Source organism: Euprymna scolopes, chromosome 1 (assembly GCF_053919585.1).
Source record: "Euprymna scolopes isolate OS-2025 chromosome 1, ASM5391958v1, whole genome shotgun sequence".
In the NCBI taxonomy this organism is placed as follows: Eukaryota; Metazoa; Mollusca; class Cephalopoda; order Sepiida; family Sepiolidae; genus Euprymna; species Euprymna scolopes.
This window is the reverse complement of record NC_136482.1, coordinates 29,451,046-29,475,252: the sequence shown is the minus strand read 5'-3', so window position 1 is coordinate 29,475,252 and position 24,207 is coordinate 29,451,046. Positions and strand designations below refer to the sequence as shown.

General features: G+C 37.9%; 1 protein-coding gene across 2 annotated transcripts in view; it reads left to right on the top strand.

Moving 5' to 3' along the window:
• Window positions 1-24,207, top strand: part of LOC145290933 (rabphilin-3A-like) — a 1,108,728-nt gene that overhangs the window by 12,399 nt on the left and 1,072,122 nt on the right. The window contains exon 1 of one of the 2 annotated variants that reach the window (XM_080136654.1): window positions 9,351-9,435. The exons of the other annotated variant lie outside the window; for it this stretch is intronic. The gene's annotated coding sequence lies outside the window, so the exon portion shown is untranslated. Of the gene's footprint in view, window positions 1-9,350; window positions 9,436-24,207 lie in introns of those variants that run through there. 2 annotated transcript variants of the gene reach the window in all.

The following is a 24,207-nucleotide window of genomic DNA, read 5'->3' as shown; positions in this document are numbered from 1 at the left end:
TGCGTTTGCTACGAGTACTAGCCTTTCTCTTCTAGACAGGGTTAAAAAAAAGAATCACTGCCCTGAGAAGTCCAACGCTGTCAACAAAATTCCAGTCCTTGTCCCATCAACAAAACGTTGCACCCCTGTGTCTGTTTTACAAGTATTGTAACAAAGGTGCTCGGATGAACTCCAAGCCCTTGTAATCCCTCAACATAAATATCCCGAGCAAACCCGACAAGCAGCAAAATCGCACCCTCACACAGTAGTGATCGCTAGATGCTGAAAACACTTTTACACTAATAGTTTCTTCCCTGGAACTGCTAGACTTTGGAATTCCCTCCCAGGTTCCTGCTTCCCTAACTGCACTAAAATGCAGAAGTTCAAGTGTAATGTGAAAAGGTATCTTGCTGCTCAACTCCTTACATAGTGTCCGCGCAAATTATGTCCCAAATAGTAGCTCCCTATATGCAAGTGGCACTGTATCTTGTTTCGGGTGAATTAGAAATTTAAAAAAAAAAAAAGATTAGATACATGAACAAGAAGCAGATGAGAAATTATTTTTTTCGTAGTTAATATAATTTTAGTTTTAGCTAACTTATGTTTTGATATTATTTAGATGAGGCTTTCTTCAGAGGAGTCGGAGTGCATAATTTATCTTGGAAAAAGTAAGCAGAAAGAAACATTTAGTTTTTATCATCAACAATGCATAAAATAATGTAGACTCTACTTCGTTATTTGAGTAGCTAATACAGATGTTGAATGATTTTCAATTATGTTGGATATTGTTTTTATTATTTGATTTATTCGAACTACTCTTCTCATCTTGGATGCTATTCTCACAGCGTTTCAGCCAAGGTAACCTCTAACCTTTGTCAGATTCGTTTGTTGAACTCTGGGAATGTGTACAGAATTTCAAACAGAGTCTTTATTTAATTCAGCAGCTATGAATGTATTCTAAGTATCAAGACTTCTACGCAGTCATGGCTGACAGAACGAGGACAAACGGATTTTCAGCCTGCCTTGTATATAGTAGGATTAGAACATATGGGGCTAAACAGTGTATGTATGTATGTATGTATGTATCTATTTCTTTTATTATTATCATCATCATCATCATCATCTTCTTTTTCTTCTTCTTCTTCTTCTTCTTCTTCTTCTTCATGTATACATGTATAATACTGAGAATATAAAATATATTGTAAATATATATTTCACTATTTACTTCACCAGTGCTCAATACATTAAAAGAGTTTAGTAAACTATGAAAATATATTTATGGCAATTAAGCTGCACAGAAGTGCTCACGTTTTATCCCCACAGGGAATCGTTAGGCTAACCGCCTCACAAATCTTTACATACACGTTTCTGTGTACTTAATAGCCATAAACAATTTTTCACACTTTATATATATATATATATATATATAGAGAGAGAGAGAGAGAGAGAAAGAGAGAGAGACAGACAGAAAGAAAGATAGTGCCAAAATAGACTATTTTTAACATTTGGGGTCATGAGTTGTCTTTGTTTAATGGCTAACGTCATTCCTATGTAACATCATGTCTTTGTAACGTCAAAGTAATTGTCCAGTGCCTTGCAACTCTGTTTAAATTGAGACCTTATCTTGTGTATCAAGAGATGAACAGATAAAGAAGACAAGGTCTGGCATGACGGGCTTGTCACGAAAATTAAAGGCGGACAATACTCAACATAATCAGATCCTTCCTAGACAATAAAACAAAAAATTCAATGGTCCTCGGTGTCATACTTCTTAACAACATGACTGCAGGTGTACCGCAAGGATCAATCATTAAACCTTCATTATTGCTTGTATTCATAAATGACCTCCTGATAAAATTGTGTTTGAGATAGGTATATTTCCACATGACAACACGCTCCATAATAGACATAAGAGAAAACAAATGTACACAAATCTAAAGCAATGTCAGAAACTCTAGGAAACGGACTTAAATCTCTAACTAAATTGTGGGAGTAAATGGAAGATGACATTTAATGCTACTAAGACTGAGCTTCTTTCCTTTAACAACTAAAGAAATCCTTCACATTCGCTGATTGCCATGACAAATGACACCCTACCCGAAAGCACATATTTCAAGCTCCTCGGCCTAACTTTCACAGGTAACATGAATTGGAACAAATGCATGAGGACGTTGCCAAGGCTGCTGCAAAGAAGGTGGATCCCTCTACAGTGTGAAAAAATTATTTGCACCAGAGAACATCCTATATTTTTTCAAAGACAAAATTCCCCCCTGCATAGAGCATTGTTATCACATCTGGGCTGGTGCATCTGCCACTAGTCTCTCCCTCTTAGAAAGTGTCCAAAAAAGAGTTTCAAATCTAATAGGTCCCAAACTATCAACCAAGCTCTAGCTCATGTCCCATCGCCATAACGTCACATTCCTGTGCTTATTTTAAAAGTACTTTAATGGAATGTGCTCTGATGAACTCACAGCATTTGTGTCCGCTCGACATACATACACCTGACTAACATGAAAAGTAGTAAAATTCAAACCGTTTACTGTTGAAGGAAGCCTTCTACTCTTAGAGTATCTTAACTTGGATTACTGGATTTTGACTTTACTAACCTGCAGAAGTTTAAATGTAGTGTGAACAAATATCTCTGTGGGGGAAAATAGGAACGGCCTACCTTTCAAATGCCTTCGTGTCTGTCTTTCCTGCAGGTTGGGATGAAAAGAGATCCAAGATGGCATCTGTGAGGTTTTAACACTCACAGTCTCGGACAATCTCGCAAAGTCGTGCTATACGCATGCTAATGAGATGTGCCAGGCTCCATAAAGCAGATCACTTGGAGGAGTTGGGGAGCGCTTTTTGGAGGGGGGGGCACATTACTTTGTATTGTAGGGGTACGTTGCTTTGTGACAGACATTTTGAAATACGTTGGCACATTAAGGCATGTAAAAGAGAAAGAAAGAAACGTATCACTTGGGATACGCCCCCTTACAACAATCTCACTGCTCAACTCCCCTCAATCCTCTGCTATATACGATCCCAAATAGTAGCCTCATATCAAAGTGACAATATATCTTGTTTGGGGTGAAAATGAGTTTTTAAAAAAAAGACAAAAATGAAAGGAAAAAAAGATGACAAAGTAACAAGACACAAAAGTTTTAGTAATACATGGATAGATTTAATAAATACTGACCCACTGGGTCATGGGTGATCTACTATAATATTAAAACTCTTGAATATTTTAGTTTGTTGATAACTAATTATTAGTAAGACAGTATTTGTACCCTTGAAAACATGTGCAGGCTGAATGGAGTTATTTGCTAAATATAATCCATGTTCATACTTTTGTCAAATATTTATCTTCAACGTATATGGTCCCCAGCAACGTTAAGTAAATCGGTTAGTTTGTATTCTTTAAAGTAGACATAGATTATAGATGTAATGTGAATATGTTTTTATCGGCCTTTTGGCACCATTTCACCTTGAAATTGATTATATCCAAGTTTTGTCTGCTGCTGGGTCTTTGAGCATTTCTAATTCAAATCGATATTGATTCACTACAACTAATAACATTATTTCATATTTGTCAGTTTTAATTTGCAATCTCACTCGATTATATATGATGTAATAGACGTATTCTAAATTGTTAGAGTTGATATGATATTAATTAAAAGTTTGTGTGTTCTTTATAGAAAATCAAACAGTTTGTATTAAAGAATTTCAAAATACTCTTTCTTTCAGTTTCTGAAGCTATCTAGGACAATCATCTCTCTTTCTCTCTCTTTCTCTCTCTCTCTCTCTCTCATATATATAATCTGTCCTCTATTGATCTGTTTATATATCTGCAATATTCTGGGCAACTTGTTTTAATTTATATGCTTTACCCTACCTTATTAAGGTTAGCTATTTAATTTCATTTTTGTTTCCATTTTCTGGCTACAGACCATTATTTTATTTTTTACAAAGGAGTCACCGCTTATCAAGGCTGGAAGCCACTCGGGGATAAGGGTTAATAAATGTACAGTAGTGAATGGAATAATATCGAAGTAATCGTTAGTATTACAAATTTAGTAATTTGGATTACTTAAGAGGAACGGCTCATCAAGAACTTGTTTATGTTGGACTTGAAGATGACCATATTGTAGTCAGCTGGAAAGCAGGCAAATGGAAGGCAGTTCCACAGGCATGCAATTATAAGAAAGAAGCTTTGTTCATGGAATCGACATTTAGGTTTAGGCACAGATAAAGAGTGTCAGAAATTATTGATAGTGGTTTCAGCTAGATGGTATTTTTCGTGAAAGGTTGGCAAGGGGGGACCATAGATTGAACCTCAGACAGCACTTGCCATGAAAATAATGATAAAGCAGAGACAGGCTTGCAAAAATCTTCTGTGGGAAAGAGTTTGCAGGGAAGAGATAAGGGCATCTCCTACTAGGCTATGAAGTCTATTTTGAACTCTGTCAAGGCAGGATAAGATGCTTCCAGCAGCTCGTACCCCAAATGTGGCAACAGTACTCGCTTCTAGACGTACTTGGGTCTTATACAGGAAGAGAATTGCATCATCAGCAGATATTTGTTGGAGTGGTAGAATAATCCCACCATTTTTCCAACGATCTTGGCAATAGATTTGATGTATGTGTTCCATTTTAGATCAGAAGTAAAGGTCAGACCCAGAAACTTGTAAAAACATGGAGTCTCCCCAAGACGAGAGCCATTCATTTCAATTGATGCCAGATGAGGATCAGAGCGTTGATAGCGTAAAGATGGGAGCTTGGTTTTAGATGCATTAATAATAACCAGCCACCTATTTCCCCATTGCACTATGTGCTCAAAACCAAAGAAGAGAGAATCAGAGAGAACTTGGTCATTTACGACCTGTGAAGTTTTGCCATGGATGATGGTCATTAGTATAAATGTCTATGAATGATCTTAATATGTGATTTAGATCATTGATGTAGATCAGGAAGATAATTTGTCTGAGGATGGACCCCTGAGGGACTTCAGCATTAATACTGTGAGTTTCTGATTTCTGCCCATCAACCACCACTCTTATGAACCTATCAGAGAGAAATGATTTAATAATTGAAAAAACAATTCCAGCTACGGTATAGCTGGAGAGCTTGTGGATTAGACCTTTATGCCATACCCTATAAAAGACCTTTAATATGTCAAGGGTAATTGTCCTATAAAGGAAGCCTCTGTCAAGAGATTCGCTAATCCTATGGAATATAACTGTTAGCACATCTGCTGTAGATCTAGCAGAATGGAAACCATATTGCATGTCACTAGGGGGGTTATTTTTGCTGAGGTGATTGACTATTTTTCTATTTAACACACATTCCAGCAACTTACTCATGACGCAGAGGACACTTATTGGTTTGTACTGAGAAGGAGATGAGGTTTTCTAGCATGTTGGAAAGCAATTCTCCTTAAGACAATGCTTAAACAGTTTTGCAAGTATGGGAGCTATATCTGGTTGAAGCTTTTTCAGCACTAGAATTGGAATACCATCAGGGCTGGTGGCTTTGCTAGAATCAAGGTTTTTGCTTAGCTTGGCAATATCACGCAAAAATATTTCTATGTCGCATAGCGTGTTTTCAAAAACAGGAGGAAATACTGAGGATTAGCGCATAGAGTAGAATTAGCTGCAAAGTTCTTGGTAAAGAGTTTGGCGTTGTCTGCTGACGAGATTACCTGCGGTTGGTATAGAACACACATTTCTATTCAGGACCCTGTTTGCTATTTGTCAAAACTGGTTGGAACCAAGCTGCTTTGGACTTGACGGACTAAGCATACAACTCCCTTGCGTTCTTTATTACTCTTTTACAGTGGTTGCTAGTAGTCTTGAAGGCGGCTCTAGTCTCAGTACATCTATTACGTTAGAAGCAATGAAAAAGTGATTTCTGTGTGCATTTGCAGCAGCTTATTCTAGGAAGAACCACGGCCAGCTGTTAGGTTTTTGTGGGAATATTTTAAAGGATATGAAATGGTCTATACCTACAATTAACCATTTAGTCAGGTCTGATACTATAGAGGATACATTCTTTGTAAACAGGGAATGCAGAGGTAAATCTGATATCAATGTATGGAAGGTATTTCAGTTAACCATAGAGTATTGATATACTGTACGATGGAGAGGAAGGGCTGTGGATTTATTACATTTTGTTTTTATCTTAACTGAGACAACCGTTGGTCAGAAGATTCCAAAGGAGACAGAACACAGGATGAACATAGCTCAGGGCTTGTGAGAAAAAAGTCTAAGAAGCTTGCATAGTGACCGTCAGTGTCGGGCACATGGGTGGGCTCGTGAACAATCTGAGGTAGGTCTTAAGCAATGAAGAAATAGCGACAGAACCTTCCCTCATCTTTCTTGTTTGAGTGGACTAACGATTCCACATTGTGAACATTGAAGTTTCCACGAACATGAATTTGGTGTAAAAGTTTTTATTGATGTGTAGAATGGGCATTATTTTAAACAACTGTAATTTATTTATGTATATTGCTATTACTTAAAGATATGACCATGATATATTGCTATTACTTAAAGATATCACCATGATATATTGCTATTACTTAAAGATATGACCATGATATATTACTATTAAAGATATCACCATGATATATTGCTATTACTTAAAGATATCACCATGATATATTGCTATTACTTAAAGATATCACCATGATATATTGCTATTACTTAAAGATATGACCATGATATATTACTATTATTTAAAGATATCACCATGATATATTGCTATTACTTAAAGATATCACCATGATATATTGCTATTACTTAAATATATTACCATGATTAATTTATAGTTTTTTCTTTCAGATTATTTTAGATTATTAAAGCTTCATTCATATTTTTTTGCAGTATTCTCACTCATGTTGACCCTAAAATGACCTTCTTTATTTACAAGAAAAGGGGCCATCTTTCATCGTGATAATGATCGTCCTCATCCAGCACTACTGACCAAAAGTTTCCTAGGAGAATATTCCTCAGATCATCACTTTTTCGAGGATTACAAAGCCATTTAGATGACCTTTGATTCACATCATGAAAGAACACTGAACATCAGTTATTCATATTTCACATCAAAACCTAAAGAATTTTACAAGTGAGAAATTTATAAACTCGTTAACAGATGGAATCAAATTATAGAAAGCAAAGCTCGTTATTGTTATGTATACAAATTTTCTAAAATATATAGTTTTTCAATTTCAAGATGAAATTTTATATAGATATATATAAAAAGTAATCTCGATTATTTTTTCTCTCTAAATTCAATGCAGGAAAATAACCGAACACCTCCTATGCAAAAATTAACTCCATCATAACCCTAAACTCGCCTTAAATTAAGTCTATTTACTTCTGTTCGTCTTATGTAGAAGTATCGGAACAAAATACTACTCTCCCTTCAATCCACTCACATAATCCCTTACTCTGAAACCTAAATATTTTATTGAAACTTGTTTTAAAGTAAAATCACTATTTAATATTCCATCCGAGCAACGCCAAGATATGGGCCCTGCTAGTTTTTAATATTTTTCGTGCGATAGATTATTCTATTTGTTCTATAATCTTTCGTTAAACTCTTGTTAACTGCTTCTGCAGTCTTTGTTAAGCGAGTTAAACTTTTGCATAGAGTTCATGAAGATCAAGCCTCAGGATTGTCCGGTCTGCATAAAGTCCTTCTTGTTGGCTGCAGCTATTGTTATGGACAAAAGCAGCTATTCATTAACCTGCTGTATTGCAGGTTATATCCATAACACTGACAACAGCGACGCTCAGTGGTTTCATACATAATCAAAGAAGAACAATGAAAAGGATGGCACAGAAGCAATGTTATCACTCTCACTCCATTGATTTGTGGTTTCGATCTTGACACATGCAGAGACGATGAGACGACGATGGATCCTTATGTCATCTTCTACCAGATGTTTACCAAAGCCTTGTTATCAGTATAGCTGTAACACTATCACGATGAGGAAGGGATGAACTTTAGAGGGAAGGATACTGATGTTGAGTATAGAATCTGACTTCTGCACACAGTCCACTAAAATCATGTCCAAGATTTTTTAGTCTGCTTGAAGTCTTCCTCATTGTAAATCAAATACTCGCTACCAGAGCAATGAGGTGCATTGGTTGCATACGAAGTCAAGGAAGGTTTTGACCTACTAAAGAATTGCGATTGCACATACTCAGAAGTAATGATGTCATCCTCACTCATGCATCTGATATGTCTTTGTTTGACATAGAGACAGAGATAACCAGAGGACTATGGATCCTGATGTTGAGTTTTCCTAGATTTTTATCAAAATCCTATTCACCTAGTAGCTCTGACACTACCCTGTTTATCCTCCCAGGGTCAAGAAGTATTGGATTTTTTTTTGGGTGGGGGGCGGGGTTGGGTGCTGTTGAAAAGAGAGGAGATTTAATCTTTCAGACATAAAATGGCTACTGATAAGAGGTTTCACTTCCGGATTAAAGCAAAATTTTTATCACTGCGTCTTCTTTTATACTCTTATTGATGAACAGAAAGGAAGACGATAGGAGTGAAAATCATTTTTATTTCTATGAAGAGTCGAACATGATTAACAATCCTACGCCCTTAAACTGTGAAAATTTTAGAGGGGGCAGGACAGAAAAAAATAAACAGTGACCAATTACTACAAAATAATAGTCTGAAAACTCTTTCTCTCTTCGTCTTACTCTTACCCTCTATCCTTCTTTCTCTCTTTCTCTATAGTCTTTTTCTGTCATTCGTTATTTCTCTCTCTCTCTCTCTCTCTCTCTCTCTCTCTCTCTCTCTCTCTCTCTCTCTAGCCTCCGTTCTTACTCTCTTGTTCTTTCTATTTCTCTCTTTTTTTCTCCTCTTTGTTTCTCCTTTCTTTCTCTCTCTTTTCTTTCACTTGTCGGGGTCTATGCAGCCCTCTGCAACACAATTTCCTCCTTTCGTTTTTTTTTTTCTCTCTATCTCTGGTCCATACGAAGTTATATCAACGACCATTCATAAATAAAAAGAAATTAATTTTAAAGACGATTTACCGTAGTCATTCTACTCATTTAGACGAAAAAGCTTCTAACCCAAGAGTTTAAACTTTGCTCTAATTTGTAAATAAATTAAATAATCTTCTTTGCTTTTTTTTTCAAAGATATTTTAAAGTGAGATTTTTACTCAATCTTTCTTTTAAATAACATTTTGACGTTAAATTTGAACTCAACCTCAGATCAAAAGTCTCAAACTCAAAACTAGCTGTTCTCTTCTCTCTGCACTTTCCACACTGACGCCCAAAATAAAGAAGACGGCTCTTTTATAGAGAAACCCAACCACATCTCATTTGCATACCCCCTCCCCCCTCTCGTCACATCACGTGATTTTCAGTCCATAAATACCAGGGAGCGGACATTTTTATTTTCTCTTTTTTTTCTTTCCTAACACGAGCCGCATGATGCATGAGGTAAGGTTCTTTACTTTTAACCACACATTTTAATACTAATCTTATCTGATATTTATTAAAACTTGATAGAGATATGGGTGAAGGACGACACTAATTGAAAGCCACTAGTTTGGCCCACAATGAAAACATCATGTCTTACATTTTAACTAATGAGGTGACAAGCAAATTGTATTTACGGAATTTACTTTCTCTTTTTATAAAATTCAAATTTATGTGATCTTTCGGCAATTTTCTTCCAAAATAATTGACTTATTTCCGGTTCCTGCACTGTTTTATTTCCTTATATTAAAATTATATTTCTTTTGTAAATATAAAGAAATTATAATTGAAAACCGGGCAATAACGTACACACCACGAGTGCGTGTATGTATTGTTATGGGGTTAAATGGTAATAAAACGAAAGGAACACAGGATTTTTAGGAACGAAACATGTAATCACATAAATTACAAGCAAAGTGAGTGGAGTATATCCATTCTTCAACGATAGGACGGTTGCACACGTCCAGCTTGGTCGCGTGCCAATCTCAGACTGCCGGGCACTGGTAATCGATACCGGGAGTGACGTCACCAACGAAAGTGACGTCATGAGATAGTCCATTAATCCCCTCTCCCAAACTTTTTGTTCGTAAAAGCTGTCAGTACTTCTTCCTTTTAGGGTTTACTATCAATTGCTCGGTAACCTTTCTCTTACGGAACAACTGCCGTAGTGCAGGTGTTGGTTGAGGAGGTTCAAGATCAAAAGTTTCGAAGACAGTGTCTATCAGCTCATCTTCCAATGGTGGACTGTCGCTGGTTTCAACTAATCGACATCTTCTTAGTTGGTTCTGGTGACGTTCGTGGGTATATGTTGGTCCTTGGATGATATATACCATGTCACCGACTCTCTTAGTAATTGTACCCATCTCCCAGAATGATGTGTTGTTTTATAATTTTTGAAAAATACTCTTTCACCTGGTATGAAATGTTTACTTGGTACATAAGTGGTCACTAGTGGCCTTGGCTGTTTGGGTAAAAGCTTTTCAAAAACAGTTCTCACTTTCCGCGCAAACATCGTTTCTGCAGGTGAGACTGTTGTTGGTGTGTTCGAGTTGGGTGTACTCCTATACACGTGTAGAAATTGTTGCTTTGGCTTGGGGAATTCTTTTGATGCGGGGTTTTAGCTTCAGGCTTTGCAGTTTCAGTTTTTTTTTTTTTTTTTTTGCCTCCTTTGACAGATTCCGTTGAAGCTTTCTTTTTTAATTTCTCTGTTGCTATGAATGGGACATTTCGTTTCTTATTGAAAACGTGTAGAGTGTTTTCTTTTAGTTCGAATCTTGCTATAGCCTTTGTACATTTTCCTAGTCCAGATGAGAATTCTTCTGGAAATTTTTCTTTTAACTCGTCCTTCAGTTGTTGCTCCTCCGTAGACGAATCTTCTACCCTATGACAGAATTTATTCATAGGTTGCTCCCACAATTCAAATCGCTCCATCCAGTCAGTACCGAAGAGGTTTTCGGATGTCCTATGTACATACACTTTCACTTTTTTAGTAATACCATTTAAGGATACCGAGAGTGTGAGCTCTCCCTCAAATTCCACTTTATCGCCTGTCACAGCTCGAGCTGATTTGTTTGTCTTCTGCATGGTTGGTTTCCTTAGCTTTTTCCACGTCTTAAGGTTAATGATGGACAGGTCTGATCCGGAATCCAATTGTAAATGCAGTTTTATTTGCGATGTTAACTGTGACATATTTGCGCCGGTTCTTATCTGAATCCAAGTCAAATCTAGTCTGTCGGACGCTGTTCTTGACCTTGTTCTTCCTGGACTAGGTCGCTTTGTGGCCCTTCCTCCACATTTATTGCAGTACTTATCTTTGTAAAAACATTGACTCGACCAATGTTTCCTGCCGCAGCGATAGCATGGGCTTGTAGGGGATCTGGGTCTTGTGATTGGGTGGTATTTATTAGGTGTAGCCTGAGTTTTCTTATTTCCAACTTTTCTTTTTCAGGGTGAAGGTCGTCCTTCTAATGAATGTTGCGCCTGACTCCTTGACGTGTCTCGAGTTGTTCCTTATGCAGACTACTCGTTGACAATCCTTGGCTTACTTCTGGAGGGTGAGGCCCTGTTCGCTCTCAAGTCTAAAGAGAACACGTCATCTAATCTTAGCGTTTTTGGGTGAGACTGGACCCTGCACAAAAATTAAACACTTTAAGTCATCTGCCGATAAGTCAGGTAGACGGAAATCATCGCAGTGTTTATTTAGCACAGATGCGAAGGTCAGGTAATCGTCGTCATTGCTTCTTTGCAGGTTAAAGCACTTCCATCTTCTACGAAAGAGCATAGAATTCGGGCTGAATAGTTCGGATAAGTTTGACCACTTCAGAAAATTTCAATTCACTCGTCTTCCTGGGGAGAATATAATCCACAAACTTCCTATGTTCTGTGATCCCTAATTTCCTGAAAAGTAGGCGAACTTTCTTAACGCTGCTCCACTCTTGACAATCCACGGTGAATAGGTCTTCATATCGCCGATAGAAAGCGTCAAACACCCCCTCCAACTCCGCTTGGTAATTGAACGTTTCTATAGCGTTCCATATCGTACTTTGGGAAAAAGCAAAACTGTCGTCCCTGTGTTCTGTTCTATCTAATATCTGTGGTTAAATACAATGACCCCACAACTCAATCTTCACTCTTCAATCCTGCAGTCCAATGCACTTCTGACAGCAATTGCTTCTGCCAAACAAAAAAGACACCCTCTCTCCCAAATACAGGCTTTTTATAGGACAAAACCGTCCAAAGTTATTTGCATACTCTTCCCATGATCTCTAGTCTATAAATAGACGCAGTGGCCATTCTCTTCTTTCTTCTTTCACTCTCTGAAGCGGGCGTTGCCAGTGGTAAAAGGTTTGCACGATTTTTTTTTTTTTTTTTTTTTTTTTACTACACGCCCCCATGATCATTAAAGATCATTCACATCTCATAATCCTGTGTCCAGATCGGCGCATTGCGTTTTCTTTGCGGTCTCTGCATCGGCACCGGTTCATCTTCATCACTCCCTGGCTCAGTACCACCATCCTCATCACCTGAATGGACCACACGCCTTAAATCTAAAACATGTCGTGGCATTCCATTGACACTTAAGTTGTTTGGGGATTGCACTCCTGTTATCACTCCTCTTCCCCACTGCGTTGTGCATCGGGCATTAGGCGGTTTCACCCAAACTTCTTCTCCTATTTGGATTTTGGCTGATCCTTGATCATTAATTTCCGGTGACATGTCTCTAGGATGCCTCCATTCGTAATTAAAGATTGCTCTATGTGGTACTGTGTCATCTCTTTGCCCGACCTTAGGGGACATGTTGTACCAAAATGTGGCCTCTTCAGGCGATATTCTTCCTCTCTCAGCTATTGCTTTCACGGTCCGATGATGTCGCTCCACAATGCCATTTCCTCCAGGTCTGTAGGCTGCCCTGTAATAACTTTTAATCTTCCATTTTTTTAGCATCGTCTGAAAGATTTCTGAGCGAAAAACAGTGTCCGTTTTGCCGTTTTTTGTGATTGTGAAATGTTTTAGAATGAAGAGGCCAGTATCGCGCCTTCATTTCATTGCTAGGGTAGCTTGCAGCGCAGAAGCTCCCCCTTGCCCGTTTCCCTGAATCTGAGGACAATATCTCGCAATGTGGCCAAATTTTCCACAATTGTAGCATGTTGCCCTGGCCCTAGGGATCTCTGTGCAATCTTTTTTTAGATGCGGTCCTTGACATCTAAAGCACTGAAGGCTTGATTCTTTCTTTCCCTTATTAGTCTCATTAGTTTGCGCACTTGCGGCCAATGTCCGAGTTTCTACGACCCTTTTGCTGACTAAAAGCCGTGCAGTCGGTATCAGTTTGCTGACATCCATTCTCTCTATGTTCGGTAGCTGCTGTAATGCCACAGATACATCGTCTGGGAATCCAGTTATGAATGCCAGTTTGGCTGTATGTTCCAGCACTCTTCCCAGATATCCCGCCAGTCCAGCCAATCTTTTGATTTTATTAGCATAAACATCCACCGATTCTCCTGTCCACTTGAATCGTTGCAGTTTTTCGTATGCCTCAAAAGGCCCCTCAGTGAAGGCGGTCACGAGTCTCATCTTTATCAGTTCTGCATCTTCTTGTTCTGCATTATTCATCTCAAGATAGAGAGCGAGTGCATCTCCCTGTAAAAAAAGTGGAATAAAACTGGCAAGGTCTGGCACATGTTGAAGCTTAGCCACCAGTTTTACTTTCTTTATCCATCCGACTACATCACCTTCTCCACTAAAAGGTGGTATCACATCTTTTCCCAATCTCAACATCCCAGATTCCATGATCTGTTCTTCGCATAAATAGCTTGTGGTTAAATACAATGACCCCACAACTCAATCTTCGCTCTTCAATCCTGCAGTCCAATGCACTTCTGACAGCAATTGCTTCTGCCAAACAAAAAAGACACCCTCTCTCCTAAATACAGGCTTTTTATAGGACAAAAACGTCCAAAATTATTTGCATACTCTTCCCATGATCTCTAGTCTATAAATAGACGCAGTGGCCATTCTCTTCTTCTTCTTTCTTCTTTCACTCTCTGAAGCGGGCGTTGCCAGTGGTAAAAGGTTTGCACGATTTTTTTTTTTTTTTACTACAATTTTTAAAAATAGTTCTTCTTTTGTTGAAGTAACATTTTCTCCTCCAACGCTTGTTGGCTTTCTTGAAATTTTAACTGTAGCTGTTTATCACGTTCTTTTAAATTTTCCTCAGATTTCTGTTACTGATCCATCTGAGCCTTTATTAATTGTATTAATACTGCTTTAACGCCCTCCATCTTTTTATGGCTTTTCAAAACGCACAAAAAAAAATTTATTCCCGCTGTTGATTGGAGAAGAGAGATAAAATAATTTTAAAAAAAACAGAAAATGTCCTTTCCTTGAATGTGTGCATATGAAGAGGTAGTAATTTAAGCTTTACAATAGTCCGGGGTTTTTTTTGTTACTATTTTAGACTCTCTAAAAATTTAACATTTTGAGCAAGACCCATTTTTATTTGATCCGGTTATTGATTGCTTTATTTCCATTTTTGTACATTTTGTATGTAATTTTGTAAGCTGTTTCCAACCATTTTTTCCTGGCACTGCGCTACCTCCACCTTTTATGTGCCTTCTCCCTTGACCATGTCGCCATTTTGAATTTTTTAGGGAATTGAAATTAAAACATTTTTGCTTTAGAATTTCTCCCCTACAAATTTGCATTTTCCTTTTATTTTTTACGTTAGTGGAACCAATTTAGGTAGAATTCTGTGTGATAGTTATTCGGCTTTAGTTTACATTTATTTAATATTTTTAAAAGCCTCAGCATGTTTTCAAATTCTTCTTACCATACATTGGTGGAGGAAAGGTTATTTGCTATGGATGCTATTATTCTCAACCTCAGCTTTATGAGTTCAGACAAAAATTGTCCTAAAGTTATCTTTCGACAAAATATGACTGAGATTAGAGAGGGCTTAGACACGTTTCTTGACTTGTCTGAGCAAGTCTATGCTTGTTTTTCTCCTGAGACTGTGGATTTAGAATTTCTGGACGCGGATGCTTCTCAGGTAGATGCATTCCAGAATGGTGTTAGAGAAGCCATGCGTAGTTTAGCTAGTGGTAAGCTACGTGATTCTATTAGTATCCCGATGCTCTTTGATACACCAATGATAATGTCGGTGAAGGTTTGCGATCCTGAACCAGAATGCCCAGTTGCTGAGACCAACTCACTAAGTACTGGCGAATTCGGCTTAGTGAGGGTCAGGCTGCAGTTAGAAAATTGTGCGGCAATTAAATTTAATATTCCTAGATTGCATATAGCTAGAAAGAATCTAAATTTGTTAGAAATTTTTAAGTACTAAAGTTTGGTTCATAATTTGTTGAGTATGGATCCCTGGAATTTTATGCAATTCATGGGGGAATTTAAGTGGGAATTGGTTAGAGGCATTGTGCCTATTATTAAAGGGAGACAGCTAGAGTTTTTAAGCAGTCTGCTAATAGTCAGGGAGACTGTTTGGATTTGGGCAGTTGCCACGATGGCCAAGCCCTGTTTTCTGCATACATCGATGTGCATGTTAATCCTAATGGGTACATTACCACTGACCATTTAACGTACCCTTATCAAGGTGAAAGTAGTTTCAGGCCTGATATGAGCCTATTGCACCGAGCAAATAACTCTGAAAAGGGTCAGTGGAAGGACAGGAAAGGTACTGGATAAACTCAGTATCTTTGTCTCATTAGAAGTACTTGCATTCAGCATTCCATTTTCGTAAGTATGCACCCTAGGAGAGAAAGGGGTCATGGGGAGAGTTTTCAAGTGAGAGTTTAGCAAGCTTAAGCTTGACTGGATTTTTATAGTCGAGTGTCATCTGGCTATAAAATCTAGAGTGTTTGCTGGCTACATCATTTGTAGTGCCGCCCTTCTGAAGATCTGTGAGGGCGCAGATTTTTTAAGATGTTGTAAGACTGAGGTGAAGTTCCCAAGGCTGAGACCTGGAGCTTTAGATATCACCCTGGAAATTTCAAGCGCCAGGGGCTTTGAAGATTTGTCAGTCTTGGTTTGTTGGGCTTGATGTGTGAAGCTCAGCAGACCTTTAGTGCTGCATTTTCCCTGCAGAGTTTATGTAAGAAATATATTTCGGTTTTATGTAGCTTCTTTAATCAAAAGAAAAGCTACGTTCGCCCCACTCCTATTTTCAGAGTAGATATGATTGGCTTGTTATTGATTCGGGAGATAATTCAGACTTGCCTGTTAGTCCTTGTAATTTAAACTCCATAATTCCTTTTCATCTTAAATTTTCATCTTAAAAAACTCCTTAAAAACAAATAGAAAATGAATATTTTTCGAAATTTTAAGTGTTTTTTTTTTTAATTTTTGTATTAAATTTCGACCTTTTAAAAGAAGTAAAAAATTAAGCCTCTTTAAATTTTCACCTGATCTTGGTTTTAAAGACCTTTTTGTTACAATAAATTTTTTCTTTTCTTGTCGGGAGAGTGTTGAAATTTTAATAAAGAAATAATTTTTATTTCTTTTTTTATACACACACATTCAACATCTCGGCATTTGGAGAAAGGAACGCACTCCTTGACCAGCCTTTGCAGGTCACTTCCATCATCATCATCGTTATAATTCCCTTCCAGCAGTCTGCTACCCTCCTACCCTCTAGAAAGGGAGGGGGAGGAAGAAAGGGCTTTTTCCCATTTTCATCAGTTTGAAGATCACCTGCCGGCGAGGAGGAGGTTTTATTTCATGTTCCGTCAAAGAGAGTTGACGTTAAATTCGTCACGGTTTTTTTTTTCTTTCTCCTTTAGAAAGACTTATGAAAGTTTCATTGTAATTTTGTTCCAGTTATTAAAAAACAACAGGGTTTCATCTACTGGAAAATTAGTCCCAGTTATTAAAGGGCACAAGGTTTTATCGATTGGGAAATTAGTCTCTAAAGTATAAACAGAAGAAACTGGCCGTGTTTTGAGGATTTCTTTTCTGTAATGAACAGAAATTAATTTCGCCGTTAAGTCGAGCAGATTATCGGCACATGTGACCTCCAGGAAAGATTATTACAAAAAAAAAAAAAAAATCCATTAATAGCAGAATGAATTATTTTATACATATAAAGCCTACCAACGCGGCTTTGTTGTTTTCGTTTCTTTCCTTTGAATTTAAAGGTATCTGAACCGACACAAAGGAAAAATATTTACCTCTTTCTCCCATTTAAGGTCAAAGATACTTTATTTGTTTGTGGTTCCTTTCGGAAAAGAAAAAAAAAAATTTTGTAGAAAGACTGAACATCTTGTTAAAAGAAGGGATGAATTTTAACAAGGATTCAAAAGAACTGTTTTCTGTTTTTTATATGTTCTCCCGTTTCTTAAGGTTGTTTTTTTTTAACTAGCTTTGGGAAATAAAGGCAATTGATAACTTTGTTTTAATAAATTTGGATCATTTTAAACATATTTCGAGTTTGTATTTCTTTTGCTCATTCCTATTAGTTTCTCATTTCCAACAAATTTGCTTTAAATGCTTTTTTTTCTTTTTTGTATTTCATTTTTGTTACCATGGAAAACGGATTTTGGTAACGAATCCAAAATTCTGTTACTTGGTAGTAAGTTATAAGCTTGATGAATCCTAGCGTGGATGAAAAGCGGAATATTCTGTGTCGCTTAATCGCTATATATATTTTATAACTTACTATATATATATATATATATATATATATATATATATATATATTAATTTATAAAATATATATGGCGATTAAGCTACACTGAATATTCTGCGTTTCATCCACTATAGGATTCGTCAGGCTTATGCGCGAATTCTGTGGTTGTTTCTTGTTTTTATATATGTTGAGGATTTTTAGTTAGCCAATCAGCTTTCTAGTATCCACCGCGCCCCTTCCTATCAGCCAATAGGCATGCATTTTATCGAACAAAGGATCTGTTTTAGAACTAGGTTAGTGGTTTAAGGTAGACGTTTTCCTTTTTTTTATATATATATAAATATACCTATGTGTACACACATACATGCACATATATATACATATATATATATATATATATATATATGTGTGATCGTTTATGTATATTCATGTTTATTTAATTTATTTAAAAACTTTAAAACTAACAATAACAATAGAAAACAAACAAAAAACTTTGGTTGTTATTGAGAACCACTGGCGACTGTGCCCCAAATTGAATCATCTAACTATCGGGCATTGTCTGGCAGTGGCAGGTAGCAAAATCTACTGGTGGGGATTGTTATCACTCTTGGTTACTGGCGATTAGTACTAGTTTGGGGTATGTGCAGCTGGATCTCACTGGCAGCCTGGATCAATGTTGGACTCCATTGGATTGCTTATAACTAAAATTCTCTGTCTTGAACTGTCGGGCGCTTGTCATCCACTGGCTGTCAATGGATTCCTGTGACGGGGAGTGATGATCACTGACAGTTAGTACTGTATTGGGGCATTTACTGGTGGACCTTGGGTGGCTTTACAACTGTCACTGTCAGTTCTCGGTGTGGCCTTCATTGGACTGCTCCAAAATGAAATTGAGGCGGTTATTTTCGTTTACTGGCTTATATTGGTTTTCGCTGCAATTATCAATCGTGACCAGTGCCGTACCCTGTTGAACTGCTCTGAAATGAAACTGACTATGTTTACAATATAAGCAAACCAAACTTTCTCTTGAATCCAGAATAATCAAATAGATTAAACTCGGGTATCCACACCCGCACAGTAATATGGTATTTTGTGCTTATACAGAATACCGACCATGACGAAATAATAATGTTATTATTTAGAAACCCATTCTTAACATGAGAAGGTGTTTGGTAACTATTATGTACTTTCATTTTACAATTTAATAAATAAAAGATACTGTAAAAACTAAATAACTTGAAAATCGTATCTAACACGATGTGGATTCTGCATAATTACCTAATATTTAAATAAAATAATATAGAATAAAATTTGCTACCAGAACTGTAGTAGAAACTCGCCATGAAGTAAACTGGCAACAGAAGATATTGTGTTTTCAAAGAAACACCTTATCTTGTAGGCTTATATATAATCATGTTTTTCAACTGTTTTACTTGTCAGATATTTTATTTCGGCTTCACATCAATGTCGGGTCAACAGGAGAGAATATGGACCGTTTCAGCGCCTTCCTCGTATTAGTTAATTCACTTGTATATAATTGTGTTTATTGTAATTTTTTTCATTTGTAGAGTATTTAATTTTGGCCTTCAGTCAATGTTATGCGATCAGGAGAGAATGCGCACAGTTTGGGGGTCTTCCACTTGGTGGCTTTTTGTGTATTGGTCCCCTTACTAATATGAGGCTTCATTATCTGAATTGCATTACACTGAACTGTTCAATAGTAAAAACTGGACGTTTAATGATTTTAGCATCTCCTGTATCGATGAATGGCTTAGCGCTTCACGTGTCATTTAAAAATTTATCAGCTGCGTCTCACATATTCGTTGAGTTAAGACGCACTCATATCGAAAAGAAAGAAGAGAAATAAACAACTAAATAAAATAAATAAGAAATAAATATATTAAATATAAATATGAATAAATAAAATTAAATAAATAATTATGTGTCATTTAAAAAAACAGCCTATCCTGCCTTGACAGAGTACAAAATAGACTTCGTGGCTTAGTGGGGGATGCCCTTTTCTCTACCCTGCAACCTCTCTCCCACAGAAGAGACGTTGCGAGCTTATCCTTGTTTTATCGTTATTTCCATGGCAGGTGCTCGTCTGAACTCCAATCTCTGGTCCCCCCTCGCCAATCTTTCACGAAAAACACCCGTCTAGCTGAATCCACTGTGAAAAATTTCCCCCACTCTGTGTCTGTGCCTAAATCAAAATGCGGATTCCATGAACAAAGCTTCTTTCTTAGAACTGCACGCCTGTGAAACTCTGTTCCGTCTGCCTGCTTCCCTCCGGACAACAACTTAGATGTCTTCAAGTCCAATGTTAACAAATTCCTAATGAACCGCCCCCTTAAGTAAACACTTCATCAAATCTCCACACTAACGTAATGTACTTGCAATAACCCTTATCCCTGAGTGGCTTCCGGGCCTTGATAAGTGGTGATCACTGTGTAAAAAAAAAAAAATGTATATAAAAATAATTAAATAAGTAAAAATAAAATAATAATAAATAAAAACAATTATTATTTTACACGCACACGTTCTTCACCTCCCTCTATCGTTTGTTTTCCTTGATTTCCATCGATCCCTTTTTCATTATACAATGCAATACAAATCCAGTATATAACACAACCATATTCATAAAACCATTGATTATATTTGCCGGTGGAAATTTGATTCTGGGTAGTTTTATCTTACTCACTGGTTTAAATGGTTGGATAACCTCTGCATTGTGATTTGCATTCTGACCTTGATTTTCCGACATCTTATCTGTTATATGACAAACGGCTGCATATGAATCATTAGATGAGTAGCACATCCCATTTTGTTCCGGTGAATGTTCATTCCTTTCCGAGAATTGAATTTCCGTCCTCAGAGGCATGAGAATTCTGTCTGTTGTTCTTTACGAGGGGCGTGCAATAAGTAATGCCCCTGACCCACTTCCAGTTGTCTGATCTAGCTGAAATTTTGTATGTGCAATGATGCATATCTCTACGGGTTATGTGGCAAATTACAGCTTTGAACTAATTGTGGTTTCTGTTTTGCAGGTGTTTGAACTGAGTCAGGTGTGAAATGGAGCCTGTTGAATGTCGAGCAGTGATCTGGTTTTTGTATTTGAAAGGACGCACACCACACGAGACTTTTGATGAAATGAAAGAAACTTATGGTGATAATGCCCCATCATATGACCTTGTAAAACGCTGGCATCGTGAATTCAAACATGGCTGGAAGTCTGTGGGAACAGCTCCCAGACCTGGTCAACCCCCCCTTCTGCCATTGATGAGGCATCTGTCCGTCAAGTTGAGGCTGCCATTTTGGAAGATTGGCGCATTACTATTTGCGAAATAGCCAAGATGTCAAGATTAGTACAGGGTCTGTGGAAACTATCATTCATGATCATTTGCATATGCATAAGGTGTCTGCCAGATGGATTCCCAGGTTGCTCACACCATTCCATGTGAGAACATGTCGAGTGCTCGAGGATGAATTTTGAGATGTGCCAAGAAGATGAGTCAAAGATTTTCAAAAGACTGATTACACAGTATGAAACCTGGGTCCATCACTATGATCCAACCAGTCAATGCAGTGGAATCACTTGGACTCACCACCTCCAAAGAAGGCAAGGGTGCAGCCCTCCGCTGGCAAGGTCATGCTCACAGTCTTCTGGAACCAGGACGGAGTAGTGATGACAGATTTCCTGGCAATAGGTACCACAATTACAGGAGCCTATTATGCTTCACTTCTGAGGAAATTAAGGGAAACTATCAAAATCAAGAGGCGGGACAAGATCAGTAAAGATACCCTCCTCCAACAAGATAATGCTCTGGTCCACAACTCGCATGTTGCCAGATCAGAAGCACGGGCGTGTGGTTATGAAATCCTTCTCCATCCTCCCTACTCTCCTGACTTTGCACCCTCTGACTTTCACCTCTTCCCAGCCATGAAGTTGTTTTTGAAAGGAAAGCGTTTCCCAGATGATGCAGCATTGATTTCTGAAGTCACGTCGTGGTTGGAGGACCAACCTGGGGTGTTCTACAAAAATGGTCTCCAGAGCTGCATCAAACAACGGGAGAAATGCATAACTCTTAGTGGTTCCTATGTAGAGAAAAAAATAATAACTGTGCCAAGTTTCGTTGCTCTATTGCTATGAGAATTGAGTCAGGGGCATTACTTATTGCACGGCCCTCGTAATTCTTGTTCATTGTTATGTCTGGATCGTTTTCCAATAATTCAAGTTTGATCCATCCCTTCGATGGATATTGAGGGCATTTTCCTGTATTTTTGTCTGTAGTATATATTTTGTGAACTCTGGATTGCTACCCCGATGAGTTTATTTGGTCTTTCCCAACATCCCTTATCTTTCCAGGTATCACTCTCTATTCCAAACTGCCATTTAGTTTATTCCTGAAAGTTAACAGACTATGCATGTCGCTACAGAATGGTTCTTATGGATGGCTCTGTTCTCAATGAGAAATAAACTCTAAAATTCTTGGTCTTTCTTTCTTATCAAATCTTTCTTGCAGTTCATATATTAAATCAATTGCTCTTTCTGCTTCTTGTAATTTTTTTTTTTTTACATGGAGGATCACAACTTATCAAAGCCCGGAAGCCACTCGGGGATAAGGGTTATTGTGCGTACAATAATCAATGGGATAGTATCGTAGTAATAGTTGGTATTGGAGATTTGATAAAGCGTCTTCCTGAAGGGGGCGATTAATCAGGAATTTGTTTATGTTGGACTTGAAGACATCCAAGTTGTAGTCAGGTGGGAAACAGGCAAACGGAACAGAGTTCCACAGGCGTGCATGTCTCAGAAAGCTTCTTTGTTCATAGAATCTACATTTTGATTTAGGCACAGATAAAGAGTGGGGAAAATTACTGACAGTGATTTTAGCTAAACGGGTGTTTATCGTGAAAGATTGGCAAAGGGGGTCCAGAGATTGAAGCTCAGACGAGAACTTGCCATGAAAATAAAGATAAAACAAAGACAGGCTCGCAACGTCTCTTCTGTGGGAGAGAGGTTGCAGGGAAGAGAAAAGGGCATCCCCCACTAAGCCACAAAGTCTATTTTGTACTTTGTCAAGGCAGCATAGGCTGTTTTTAGAAGCTCCAGCTCAGATGTGGCAGTAGTACTCCATCTTTGGACGTACTTGGCTTTTATACAGATAGAGAATTGCATCAGTAGTGAGATATCTTCTGGAGCGGTAGAAGGATCCCACTATTTTCCCAGCGCCCGGGCAACATACTTGATATATGTGTTCCATTTCAGATCAGGAGTAAAAGTCAAACCTAGGAGCTTGTTAAAACATGAAGCCTCCCCAAGACGACAGCCATTCATTTCATTGATGCTAGATGAGGATCAGAGCGTTGATGATAGATAGGAGCTTGGATTTAGATGCATTAAAAGTAACCAGCCATCTCTTCCCCTACTGTACCATGCACTAAAGGTCAGAGAGAGCTTTGTCATTTACGGCCTTTGATGTGTTGCCATAGATGGTCGTGTCATCCGCATAGATGTCAATGAATGATTTAAGTATGTGTTTAGGGAGGTCATTGATGTAGATCAGGAAGAGAGTTGGGCCCAGGACTGACCCCTGGGGGATTCCAGCATTAATACTGTGGGCCTCTGATTGCTACCCATCAACCACTACTCTTATGAGCCTATCAGAGAGAAATTATTTAATTATTGAGAAAACATTTCCAGTTATACCATAGCTGGAAATCTTGTGAAGTAGGCCCTTATGCCATACCTTATCAAAGGCCTTCGATATGTCAAGAGCAATTGCCCTGGAAAGGAAGCCTTTGTTGAGAATAACTGTTAGTACATCAGCTGTAGATCTAGCAGAACGGAAACAATATTGCATGTCACTAAGGAGGTTATTTCTGCTAACGTGGTTGACTACTTCTTTATTTAATATGGAATCCAGTAACTTACTCATAACACACAGGAGACTTATTGATCTGTACTGAGAGGGAGATGACTTTTCACCTGAATTCTTAAATACAGGGCATACTGATGAGGTTTTCCAGGGTGTTGGAAAGCACTTCTCCTTAAGGCAACGCTTAAACAGTTTTGCAAGTATGGGGGCAAGTTCTGGTCAAAGCTTTTTCAACACTATAATTGGAATGCCGTCTGGGCCAGTTGCTTTACTGGAATCAAGGTTCTTGATTAGTTTAGCACAGATATTTTTATGTTGAATAGTGTGTTGTCTGTTGTAGGAGGAAATACAGGGAGTTTATGACCTTCGTCGCATAGGGTAGAGTTTGCTGCAAAGTTCTTTGCAAGTAGTTTGGCCTTGTCTTATGCTGATGAGATGACCTCTTGCTATTTGCCAAAACTGGTGGGAACCAAGCCGCTGATCAGCTACTTTGGATTTGACAGACTGGCCATATAGCTCTCTTGCATTTTTTATTACTCTTTTACAGTGGTTGCTGGCAGTCCTGAAAGCAGCTTTAGTCTCAGTACATCTATTACGTTGGTAGCTATGGAAAAAGTGATTTCTGTGCGCAATGGCAACAGCACATTCTGGGGAGAACCATGGCTGGCTGTTATGTTTTTGTTGGAATTTTTTAGATAGTATGAATCGGTCTATGCCTAC